The 13,695-nt window shown below is 40.3% G+C and overlaps 1 protein-coding gene across 2 annotated transcripts in view; it reads right to left on the reverse strand.

The window, feature by feature from the left end:
• Nucleotides 1–13,695, reverse strand: part of cadm2a (cell adhesion molecule 2a) — a 234,078-nt gene that overhangs the window by 11,987 nt on the left and 208,396 nt on the right. The gene's annotated exons all lie outside the window — the stretch shown is intronic.

The raw sequence follows: 13,695 nt of genomic DNA on the forward strand, positions 1-13,695 counted from the left end.
ATTCCGCTGCAGTGATGGTTAAATTTAAAGTTAGAGACACAGAAGAAAGAGTGCCTGCAAACAGAGAGAAAGTAAAGAAGAGAAAGTGGTGAAAAGTGCCTGCAGACTTTACTTGTTCAATGAGTCAATTATGCCCAACTTTTTTGGCTGAGCCTGGAAATTCACCAATCTGCATCTAATGCTGCTCTACTGCCAAGATGAAAGAGTCCCTGGAGGCTGTAGCAGAGGGCTGAAAGACACATGTGCATACACTTTAAAGGCATGCACCCATGCATGCGAGTTAGAAAGACAGAAAAGAAGAGACATTATAGAGACACGTGCGTGTGTGCACAGTATTTCCTGCTAGGTCAGAGTGGAGTAATTAGATTCTAAAAACAAATTACTTCTGCTAATCATTCAATAAAGCACTATCTTGCATATTCAACAACCTCCTTCTCTCTTCTCAAAATGAAAGTATATTGTGGTCAACAGGGTAACAGCATGAAGTTATAAGCAAAGCAAGATAATTAATCATATGAATTCATTAAGTTACAAGCAAGAATCAATCTATCAAAGCAGCTCTATGTTCGGCGAAAACCATAACGTCTTCCAAACAGCAATAAAATACAACAAAGGAAGAGGCAGGGAGATGACATCAATGTTTCACCTGTGGTAACTTAATCATACAGTACATACATTGCTGCTGCTTTTCAGATACATAAACTGCATTATACTGCTGGTTAGTTTAGAAGAATTGCTTTGTGTGAGCCAACAGCAGAACAAGAGCAGCAGAAACAGTAGCCCACACAGAAATGAGTGAGTGATCTTGGAGGAGGAAGCAAGTTGCCACCACAAGCCCAACAATCCCCTGAGGGAGACAAGCAGAGGAAAATGAATAAAGGACCATATATAAAACTTCATGTCAACAAATGAAAATTAGACTACCTCAACAGTGTGCACATGTATGTGTGCCTCTTGAAGATTGCTGAAAGTGTCCCCTGCCATTGAGATTTTATGAATAGAAGGGATATTACATGTAATTCATAACACTAGCCCCAGGATCTAATGATTTATCTTATTCCGTTCTACACTTTCTTCCAAATTGTTGCTATAATTCTTCCCCAAAGCGAGTTAATGTGACAGGTCATCAATAAAAATTGCCCAGCAATAAAAGGAAAGACCTTTGCATTATGTTTTAATTTCTCCTGTGCTCCTCAGTTTTATGGCAGATGGGTGGAAAGTGGAAGAGAAAATGGAGAGAAGATGGTCAGTACTGTTCAATATTTAACCATTTCACCCCCTCAGGGGATGCTGCAACCTGAACCTAGCCTTTCTGGTTTAAACACATCAACCAACCAGCTGCCCTGGACACCTGCCCTCAAGAATATAGAGTATGTCTTTTACTCATCACATGGCCTAACCGGTTCCCTCCATTTAAAACATGATCAAAAGCAATAGAATAAAGCAGTCACAAATCCCTCCAAGGAATGAAAATTGTAACCTCCCTAATTTAATTTTCACAAAAGGTTTGTCTTCGGTCTAAAGTAGCTTAATTAGCTGAATGTGGAGACAGAAAACATTACCTGTGGAGTGCAACCTGCCCTTTTAATTCCTTGTAACTGTGATAATACAGGAGTCACTGGAATTTAAACAGTCTGCTTACATTTGGAAAGCATATTATTAAAGGAGTTTGAGTAATCGGTTTCATCGTCTTTAGTTAATTTATTTTCTGCACTAAGTTTTCTTATAAGTTCCAGATTTCTTCTCAAGTTTTTGTGTAAAAGGTAAAGGTAGAATATAAAATGGATAGCTAGTAGTAGATATTTTATGTTGTCATCGCAGTTTTGATGGTTTTACTCTGCATACTTGTGTGGCCTTCCACATAATTCTGTAGCTTTTGTTTTGCAGCCTCTTCTGTTCCTTTCTGACCTGAATGAAAGCTAAAAAACATTCTGACCAAATACTGAGCTGAACAAATGCAAACCTTTGATATGCATGCTAATCTCTTCAAAAGGGGGTCCGAGACCCCTAGGGGGTCCACAGAGTCAATGCAGGGGGGCATTTCAAAAATGTTAAAGTATTAACATGAATCCAACATATTATTAGCAAATATAAATCCCCACTGCTTACTGGCCTATATGTAAGGTAGTCACTAAGTATACAGTATATCCTAAGGATTCAGTGTGCCACATGTATGTTTAACATTAACACATTTTAATAGCTTAGGATTCTATGCAAAAAAAGGTATGTATAAAGGCTTTAGGCCACCCTACACGTTATTGTAGGCCCAGTTTAATATGCAACTTCATTTTATACAATATATATAGTAGGGGTCCCTGCTCTGTCTCTGTTTCAGTTAAGGGGTCCTTGACTTAATAAACGTTAAAAAACTCTGCTTTAATGTATTTGTAAAAATGGATGGTTGTGTATTTCCAATATCAATTCATAAAACTTAAAGGGTTTATCAGAGGTATATATCAATCAAGCATGATTTAGAAACACTGAACACTAGATGAAATAATTCCCAACACACACATCACATTACATTACATTACATTACATAAAGGATGTGTGTTCCCCTGCCACTGCTTCAGCTGTCAAATATCCTAAAATAGCTTTAGAGGTAAAACAAAAATCAGTTTGCATATTATTGTTTATGGCAGATGTTTGATTTTACACCATTAGAGTCTCAGGAAGCCAAACAGGATAAGAATGGTCCTGTTTTAATGTCTTACTATTCATATGCATCTTTTTGGTCAGCGCTCACTTTAAAAAAGGGAGAAATCTTAGACTAATCCTGACTTTTGAACCCTGACCAATCCCTTGCCTCCACTATTGAGTCATCCTCTAGTGTGTAGCCACTGCTATCAACTTCTATTCACGAGAATTGTATTTTGTACCAATCATAAAAAAAAAACATTATTGTTATGGATTACCATGGTCAACTCCACTGTTCCTAACTGACTGTTAAAACCTCAGATAGCAACCAGCCCTCTGCAGGGCTATTTTGACAATCTAAAATGGCACAACTGTAAAATGGCCTTTTTGCCACCTGGATCACTGCTTCTTGGTGCCAGCTATTTGCAGAGACGAACAAATTCGTCCCGCAGGCTTTTCCACCGCTTCATGCACTCCGTGATGTCCAGTCCAACATTTTGGGAAATTTCCTTCACTGAATTGTTTGCCATCTGGCAATCTTTGTAGTGCGCCGAAGACGAGTTATAAAGATGGTCGTACTTTCTTACTTCTTCTTTAAGACGCTCCTCAACTTGATCCATCGTTGTTTTTACGAAACAAACAACTCCGGGCAAAACAATGGCGTTATAGAGGGACTGGAAAACCGGAAAAGCTACACGCCGGAAATGATGTATTAACTGACCAATCATAATCCTTGCGGTCTGCATCGCCTTGACGTGTAGTTACATTTTTCGAGAGGTGCGCATCAGGCTACAGCGTAGGGTCCGGCGTAGACGCAGAGGGGTCTGCGGGGCTACGCCGTTGATTTTCCGCACGACTATAAAATGGCCTTAAGCGCACGGTGTGAAGTGTATGGCGCAGGTGCGTTTAGGACGTATCCAAATCCACTTTTGCTAGTTTGATGGTGGAAAAAAGGGTCTGTGCGCTGGGCGCATGGTTCAAAAGGGTTGTACTCCGTGGCTTAATGTGTTTTAGGCGTAACATGCAGTAAACCAATCAGAGTATCATCTCCCATTCTCTTTAAAAGCCAGGCGCGTATGTACTTTGATGCATTGCTATTATGATGGCGGATTTGCTAAATAGGAAGGAGGGAAGAAACTGATCTGCTCGAGCTTGAAGTGAAAGCATGCGATCATTTCACATTGTAATATTTTTAATCTTTTGCATGTTTGTGTGGTGCTGCGCATGTGCGCCTAGGCTCGCGCTGTTAATGAGTCTAGGCAGATTTTACGAATGCTCTGTTAAAATAATTAAATGATGCGCTACTTTTAGACCAGGTTTTTGTTGGTCAATGGCGCGATCACTTCTCGCTGCCTCAAGATAGCAATACGCCAAGAATTCACCTGAACACACCTCCCTGTAAGACCAGCGCGCCCATGGGCGCAGGTGCATTTGCTATTTAAACAACGTGGGCGCTGGATGGTCTTAAAGTAGCAAAGACACTTGCATCGAGCTTTGTGCCGTGCTGCGCCGGGTGCAAGATAGGGCCCTTGGACTTTTGCGAACTAGACCAGCCCTCACAATCAGCCGGACAACACTCGTCCTTGCACTCCCCTTTAACACACCACATGCCAGCCCCTAATGCCACCACTTAGCTGAGAAGTAAGTAAGATAGTATGATAGTGTAGGCCTACTCACTGAGTCAAAAATGCCGCCTGGCTCTTGATGGCAAGATGACTAAAGGTTGAGGGTGGAGCATGGGTGTCATCAAGATGCCTTGTTTCGTAAACAAGTGACAAGTCTGTAAGTTAAGTTAAAGCTGCAATTTGTATGCATGTGGATAAATCAGAAAGCTATAGTATTATGTTTGCAAGTACCTTAGCTTGCTAATAAATAAATAACATTAGTTTACTAACAGCTAACTTGTCTTCTCTGGTAGACAAAGGGTGCTAAAATAGTCATCTGACATGTTTAAATCTTGTGTTTTTAGCTAGCTACAGGCATTTTGTGGAATTGTTTTCCCCGCCGGTGGGGGCGGAACTTAAATGCGCTCTGTCTCTATGGTAGGATGGAGGTGGGCCATTGTAGAGATGAGATTGGCCTGTGTTCAGATGAGAGACAAACCAGTTGGCCAATCATGTGATCTTTCCTCTCTGTGGGCTGGTCAGCCAAAGACCAAGGATGTGAATGGGCAGTGTTCACATGAAAGACGGCCAATCATGTGATCTCTCTTCTCTCTATGGGCCAATCAAAATAATAATAATAAAAAAAGCTTTCGACCGGCGTGCAGCACATGCAGCCCACACAAATAGACCGGCCCACCGGGAAATCTCCCGGTACTCCCAATGGCCAATCCATGCCTGGCCTTTTGTTATCATTTTAAGACAATTTAGTAATATATTCTACGTTATAGTATACACTTTGATTAAGAGTCTCAAGGTTGGTGCATTTCTTTACTTCCCTCCTCTCAAGGAACAGCTAATAGACCACAGAAAAAAGAACTTTTACTCTGCAAGGAGGTATTATTTTAGTTTTTCTGTCCTCTCCACAGGCAGAGACACTAGGCATGAATAATTGCTATCTGCTAAAGTGGGCCCTTTTCCGCAGCAATATCAGGCTTCAGGGGCTAAGGTTGGCCACACGAATGCTGATTATGAGAACTGAATAGTAAATATTTTAAACACCAAAGAAACCCTTGTGCATGATTCAACCTTTCAGCTCCACAAGGTCAAAGCTAATTTGCAAGCCATGAAAAAGCATTTGGCAAATTTTAAAGAACTCAGTGGTGGTGGTGGGGGGGGACTTATGACATTGCATAGACCTCTGATACTTAGCACAAGAGTTATTATAGCCATTAAGGATGGCTGGGCCATTGAAGCAGTGTGTGTGTTGGGCATACCTGCCAGCACTTCATTAATAAAGTGAATCACAGACTGCAGTTATGCATCAGTCCTGGCATTAAACAGTCCAGATGAAAAACAGAGGAACCTCTTGCATACCTTTCCACTAACCACACCCCAAAGGTCGACAGCAGTTAGTATTAAAGGCATGGGTTACTGTCAAATTTACATTTCCCATTAGAACCGCTGAGTCTACAGTATCAAATATTTATTCATTAATATTCCTGCAAGGATGAGTAAATGCTTCCATTAAATGGTGCATTAGTGTATTTGCCACTAATACTCACTATCACTAATATAGCAAAAGTAGACATAAAAAGCTGTTGTCAAATCATAAAATAACGTCACATTTCATTTCTCACAAACACATTTCCGTAAATATAGAATATTGAATCCTGTAACTACTGAGAGGAGAACAACTCTTTGTACAGGGAGGAAAAAGTTGTCTTCAGCTCTGTGGCCATGTTTACGCCTGCCATGCAAATACAGAATATCTGTCTTCTTGGATTGTGTAGGCTTTTTTTTTGGCATATATGAAAACAAGTGCAAAGCACAAAAAAACACTAATTGCATCTGGACCTCACTGTTTTCTAAACTCATTCAGGTGTTTCCTGGCCAAAAAGCCCCCAAAGTAATGGGTAATGGGTAGTATCAAGCATTATTTTTTTCAATTAATATTAAGGATAATTTATGGATAACATCCAGTTTGTTGGAACACAAATTTACCTTGGCGCCTTATGATAGTTCGACCTTATATTTCTATCGTAGAGAATATGTAGTCCATCAGCCTCACCTTGCTTGCTAAAGCACCCCTAAAAATATTCTCAGCACCCCTGAAAATAAAGTCCTTATTGTGATAATGTGAGATCGTTTAGTGCTCAAAGTAGTGGCGGTTTTTGGCACGGGCGAACCGGGTAGCCACTTAACTTAAAAAGATATATAAATAATCCTCTGTGCCGCGAAGCGTTTTTCTGTTTTCTATCATTTCACGGTGTGGGGAATTGGCAGATCAGCGCCCCCAGCAGCTGCAAGCGCCCTGCTTGCTGAGAGAGGTCAGCACCCCCGACTTTCACAATGAAATGGACTAGTCCGTCCCACAGTGCGCCGCCAAAGATAAACGGTGACAGGAGAAATGGGAAGTACACAGAGACGGAGAAAGACGAGTCTAAACGGTCTAAACCTTTCTGTTATGTCAATGGTCTAAACGCCAAAATGAAAAAAAGTTACCCAAGCGGCTCAAATAAAAGAAAAAAGCGAAAAGACATGTTTTCGGGAGTAGCAGGACTTTCATCAGCTCTACTTTGGTAGCCTACACAATGCATTCTCTGTTGATTAGTTGATTACATTTGCCTTCTGGTTGACAGCACAAAGGAGCGAGGAGAATAGAGAGGGAGAAGGGCAGAGAGAGCAAGATGAACAAGGTGAGAAAATGGCTAGGTAGCCTATAAGACATGTATATAGTAGGACTACTGTGTTTTATTTTCTCTTTTATTTGAAGATTATTTTCTAGTTGATTACAAAATGTTTTGTATGTGATTGTCAGTGATATGACGGAGGGAAGGAGATAGAGGGAGAGAGGAGGATGGGGAGAGAGAGAGAAGGATGGAGAGAGAGTGGACAAAGAGAGGGACCTGGAAGAACCAGGTGAGATAGTGGACATATATTATACGGGCAAAAACACTTAAAACATTCCATTCACATTATATTTACATATGCATTTCATGGAGGACTAGGCTCTTAAGAAAAAGAGATGTTGTGTTTTCCCCATCTGGTTCAGAGGCATTATTAGATTAGATGAAAAAGTTGAAAATCAACAGCAGAAAAAAACATGAATAATCTTGTCTAAAAATATGTTAAGGCTTATTTTACCATTCAAGGTATGTGCAGGGGTGTAGCTCCAAATTCTGGGCCCTGTGAAAGGCATTTTCTATGGGCCCCTCCTGCAGCCAAAGCTATGAATTCTAGAATATTTTTGGGCACTCAGTCCCCCCCCCCAGTCCAACACCCCTGGGTACGTGTGCTGCAATAATCATGCTTTGTAGTTTCCATCTTTTTTCACAGCAGATGCCTTGAATCTGTTGATAGTTTGTCATAATTGCATATCTCAGTCTATTTCTTTCCCCAAAACTCACAAGAAGTCATGATTTAAGAGTTTAAAAAAAAAAAAAAATCTTACGGGAGCATGCCCCCAAACCCCCCTAGCTTAACTGCTATCAACTTTTCATTAGGGGCTGAGCACCCCCAAAGGTCAGATCCTAGAATCGCCCCTGGTCTCAGGTACGCTTGTGCTGTTTGGAAAAATTCCAATGTGCTGATGAAGTACAAGAGAGGAAAGATGGGTGCACCTGAAAGAGCTCATCAAGTATATAATATGCTAATAATCTGCATACAGCCTGCAGAGCTGAACCTACACTGTCTATTTAATCTGCACAGGAAGACAACTTTATTAAAAAGACAAAATGTCATGGGGCTGGTACAGCTCCACAGTTGTTTGATTTCATCCTGAGCCTGTGAAAAGACCTGGTAATAAATCAAGTAGACACATGAAAGCAGATAGTGTAGTATCCAGTGACTGGGGATGCAGTGAAAGAGTCTGATACTTAGATTCCCTGAAGATATACACTAAGAGGCTCAGCTTCTCTTGTGTCTCTGCACTACACAAACAGACATCAGAGAAGAATTGAGACATGCTGATGAGGAATATCCAACAACATGTGGAAGCCTGTTATCTAAAAGGGTCTTCAGAGAGATGTGAGGGTAGAAGAGAAGAAGCGGGTGAGAGAAAAGTGAAATAAAAGCTTTCGATAGAAAAATGTAGAGGGGGAGTCAAGACTCCTAAGAACTTTAATTCAGAGAAAGCAGTGGTAAATAGAGGAAATTATTCTGAGTGATTCTGATTTTGGAGCACCATGAAGTTGAGAGGGAGCAAACAAATAGCAGAGACAAGACAGAAGCTAAACTCTGCAACATTTATAGAAAACGGACACATTAATGAAAATGAATAAAGCTGCTTGAGAGAACTGGATAAAAAAGTGCAAAGAACTTAGGACAAAGAGAAGAGATCAGTGTCTTGAGTCGTTCGTATTAATATTTTATTTGAATTCTATTTGAGGTTGAATGCTTATGTTTTGCAATGTTTAGTGAAAAAATTTACGGCGTTAAATGTTATCAAATAGAAAAATGTTTATGTGCTTATTAGAAATTGTGAGTTTACACAGTCATCTTGTCGCAAACTTATAAAAATGTTTAGAAACCATGATTAAGATGATATATGAGTGAGCGAACTCATTTGCATATAGCCTATCACAGCACATTAATTTTAAATTGACATGTCACTCAAAAAATGTGATTGACATATCACTCTACTGTAGTAGACATGGTGCCATGTCAGCGTTATTGACATTGTGTTACAGCATGAGAAAGAATCACTAGATGGACTGCAATTCAACCAAACAATTGTAATTTTTACTTTTTCTTTCTTCGGTCTTTCTTTGTCCAACTGTGCAAACCTTTGTGTGATTAAGTGAGCCACTTAGTCACATGCTTTTGAAACAGGGTGAAAGTAATCAGAATATTTTACCACTTCCTTTCCAGCTACTAAGATAACTAAAGTTGAGTCAAACAAAGATAGTCTAACTCTGTTGCCTTTGGGTTATGAAGGTATATCTTAAAATAAATGATGTAAAATAAAATCCCATAATCTGTACATTCACCATGAATAAATGTTTGTATTATACAGATATCCTTTGGAGGATTAATGCTAGAGCAACTATATCTTCCTAGAAGTTTGTGATATCCATTCCATCTGTCTATCTATTTAATGCCACTTGTGCCGCTCATCTGTGTTGCAGTGATTCCAAAACCGGCATGTCCTTCAGAATTGATTTCTGAAGACATAGGTGTGGTTCCAATTATGGCCCATATTTAAGGAAGGAAGGAAGCAAATGTTGTGCATGCTGGTTATAGTGCATTTCACACTGAAATACTCAGCAAAAGGGGTCGTTCCAGTCATTGCTCTGAGGAACAGCGGACTTTGATTAAAAAGTTGATTGAAAAGGGGAAAACATATAAAGAAGTGCAAAAAACTACAGGCTGATCAGCCAAAATGATTTCAAATGCCTTGAAATGGCATCCAAAGCCTGAACGACGTGGGAAAAAAACGGTCAACTACCATTCAAATGGATCGAAGAATAGCCAAAATGGCAAAGGCTCAACCAATGATCAGCTCTAGGAAAATCAAAGAAGACTTAAAGTTACCTGTGAGTACTGTTACGATCAGAAGAAGGCTATGTGAAGCAAAGCTATCAGCTAGAAGCCCCCGCAAAGTCCCATTGCCGAAAAACAGACATACTGAATTGGTTGAAATTTGCCAAAGGACACATTGACTGGCCAAAGGAGAATTCTGTGGACTGATGAGAGCAAAATTGTTCTTTTTGGGTATAGGGGCCGCAGAGTTAATGTGAATTAAGAGACGACCCCCATGCACGGAATTCAAGCCACAGTACTGTGAAGACAGTAAAGCATGGTGGTGCAAAACTCATGTTATGGGGATGTTTCTCATACTGTGGTGTTTGGCCTATTTATCGCATACCAGGGATCATGGATCAGTTTCAATACATCAAAATACTTGAAGAGGTCATGTTGCCTTATGCTGAAGAGGATGCCTTTGAAATGGGTCTTTCAACAAGACAATGACCCAAAACACACCAGTAAGCGCGCAAAGTCTTGGTTCCAGATGAACAAGATTGATGTTATGGAGTGGCCAGCTCAATCCCCAGACCTCAATCCCATAGGTGACATCAAAAATGCTGTTTTACCTGTTCACAGGTGCCAGAAGTTGGTCGACTCCATGCAACACAGATGTGAAGCAGTTCTCAGAAATAATGGTTATGCAACTAAATATTAGTGCAGTGATTCAAAGTAAAGCAAACCCTTGAGGCATGTTTCAGTTTATACAGTAAATGTTTGAGTTTGTAAAGAAAAATGCAAATACTGCTATTTTTTTGAACAGCCTAATATTCTTTTTTCTTCACTTTCTGTAAAGGTATAACACAAACTTGATCAATTTTGGTCATGTTTTGATTTAGAATTGAATGTGCAGTGTTCCCAGTGCATTGATATTATGGAATTAAAAGCTATTCAAAGGATTTTTAGCATTATTCACTTTTTTAAATCACACTGCTATTATTTTGAACACAACTGTAGCTCAGCATAAATTCTTTCAGGAAGACCTAACTCTTAATCAATGCTCTTCCTAAATCGAATCAGCTGTTGGAGGCGTTCAGCTTCCTGGTAAACCAATCAGAATGGGCCACGAATTCCAAGGGCCAATCACAACCCTGCTTTAAATCTGTTTCTCTCCCTGTGCTATCAGCTGTCGTTTCAGGCAAAGCGTACAACCCTTCACCTCCCCTTCCACCTCCAGTCATCGTCTTCTCCGGCTGACCGCTCCAGAGCCTCCTTTGGTCTGGTCTTCAGGCTCCTTCTCTGCCACCACCAGTGTCTGGATTCCATCGGGGGTTATGATGGTTCTCTACCCCTATAAAAAACTATTAGTATAAACGATGGAGTCTAATCTCCAAAGACTCATACATACATTTTATTATGCTGTACAATAAACTTATGCATATCTGCAAACAAGTCTCTCCTGACTGAAATGGATCCTGAGGCTCTCAAAAGCCAGGTGGGATATATAATCCCTCTGGCATGTTGTGAGTCTACCGCACAGTCTCTTCCTAGTTGGATGTACTATAGAGTCTCCATAGCTTCCAGTAGGCATCTTGGTAAGATGCCCAAACCAACTCAACTGACTCTTTTAAATACAGAGCCAGTTAGATTGGAACACCTGCAGAGGGGGATATAGTGATCAGATGTTTGAATGAACTCAACTGACTCCTTTTAATGCAAACATACACACTGCAAAGGGGAGTCATGTCAGCCATTTGACTACCCAAAACTAGTGATTATGGAGGATGGTTGGGGCAAAGATAGTAAGCTAGTAGGTAGTAAATCGAAAGCATAGAACTAACTTAAAGGTGCCCTGCCACACAAAACCATTTTTCCTTGTATTTTTTGAAATATGTTAGGTCCATATGTGTTTGTGTTATGTGGTGAATGTGAAAATGAACTGCTACCTCCTCTGTCAGTTCTAGCCACTGAAAAGAAATAAGCAGAGAAATCAGGCCAATTACAAAAGCTGGTCAGTCTGACATAATGTTGCCTGAGCTCATTACTATTCATGAGCTCGCCCAGTTGTGCTGGGTAAAGGATGCTGACAGCCAGGCTCTCATTGGCTAGCTGTTAGCCTATCAGATTAGCTTGTTGAATATTAATGAGAACTGGCAGAAATCGAGCTGAATCTTCCTGCAGGCTTTCTATACCACACTATAATGGCTTGAAACAAGGAAACCAAGGCATTTTTTCCAAAAAACATGTTACAGAGTCCATGGTAGAACTTCAGACATTACCACAAAGTAATGAAATACGTGTGGCAGGGCACCTTTAAGACTAGATTACTCATAATGACGGCCCAAGCATTTATATTCCCGTCGTAACAACCCAAAAGACACCAAGAGAGACACGGTCATAAGTCTTGAAGGACACGTGTGCCCTTAAATTATTGGATGTAAAAACTTCTATAAACTATGCAGAGTGGTTCAATGGTTAACAACCACAACAAAATCTGCATTGCTCCTTCTGAATCTGAGGCTTGACAATCGCAGAGTCTTTTTTCAGCACACTGGCACAACACACTTGGAGAACACTTCCAGTCCTGTTTTGAAAAAAAAATGGGAACTACCACCTATTAGTCCATATATACTGTCCTCAACCTCCATGCAACATTAAAGAGGCATGTCAACTAAGAGAGCAAAACTATATTCAGAAATTTCACCACCTCAGGGTACATTTCATCCATCTGGCATTTTAAACTGCAGGGCTTTTTGACAACCTCAGTGACCTATACCAGAAGGAAGGGCAAGGCTTCCCCTAGGTGTTTTAACTCTGCCTCCAATGTGTTGGCAACATTCTCAAGTTCTTCAAATTGTTCCTTTTATCACCCAGGTCAGCAGTATTTCTGCCCGTTGATGACATCTTTCTGGAGACCCCCAGTAGGTTCTTGGGTTGCTGCCATTACAGGCACCAGTGACCTTCTGGTGACAACTGGGACTCACCTACACAACAGGCCCAATGGACTCAAATACCATGTCCCCAACCTTGCCCAAGATGCAGCAAATATTCCTCCAGAGGTATGTAGCTGGTATCCCTCCATGTCCAACAATAGATTCAGCTTCTTCCTCAGCAGTCAAGTGATACTCAACCTCCAAGGAGGCAGTTTTTGTAGCATACAGTAAACATAGCGAGACTGCCACCTTTACCTGCAGGATGAGGATGATTTAATTTATACTGCATATCAGTGATTTTAAAGTTTAAATCCATAACCATAACTCTCTGCCACTGTCAGCCTCTGCAGGAATGAGAGGTGCCGGAAATGCGAGAAAACCTCAGTACTGTAAACCTCACCAGCATTTATTTTTCAGCTTTATTGTCATCCATTTATTCATATGTTATGTTATAATTCTCTAAGCTTTATATAAACAACATTCATATTATTGAGAAATAGATTCTCTAAGAACACCATATAGCAGTAAGATGCCCATGTGATGGCTACTGAGTTAACTCTCTGAAAAAGCTTTTAAAGTCAGAAATCTCTAAGCTTGAACACAGTATTAGAGGTGATGATGAGACATCTCCAGTGGCCAGACATTTTCAGTTGGACATGACATTTGCTTCTTTGAGGTTTCAGGGCACAGGCGTAGCCAAGTCTTTGGAATGCCAAGGGGACAGTGGATGGGGTATTTGAACAGCTAGACTCTTTTTGAATACAATGGCCTGGAGTGTCTTAGAGACTAATACAATCTGAATAATGTCCTTATTGTTAAAAAAAAGAAGTAAATTTCAATGGACATGCATGTCATTGTCATGCCCAAGACAGTTTATATTTACTAAAAGGATAAAAAGAAAAAAAAAAGGTAGAAAATGCAGTATCAGAAAATAGGATGAATTTTAAACCATGTTTATCATTAGATATTTTTGCCAGTTCTTAGTGTCTCCATGTCTCATTGTGTCCACATGAGGCAGAAATGCTGACGTTTGAGGAAGTGAAATAGCCGAGAGAGAA

Source organism: Perca flavescens, chromosome 13, assembly GCF_004354835.1.
Source record: "Perca flavescens isolate YP-PL-M2 chromosome 13, PFLA_1.0, whole genome shotgun sequence".
In the NCBI taxonomy this organism is placed as follows: Eukaryota; Metazoa; Chordata; class Actinopteri; order Perciformes; family Percidae; genus Perca; species Perca flavescens.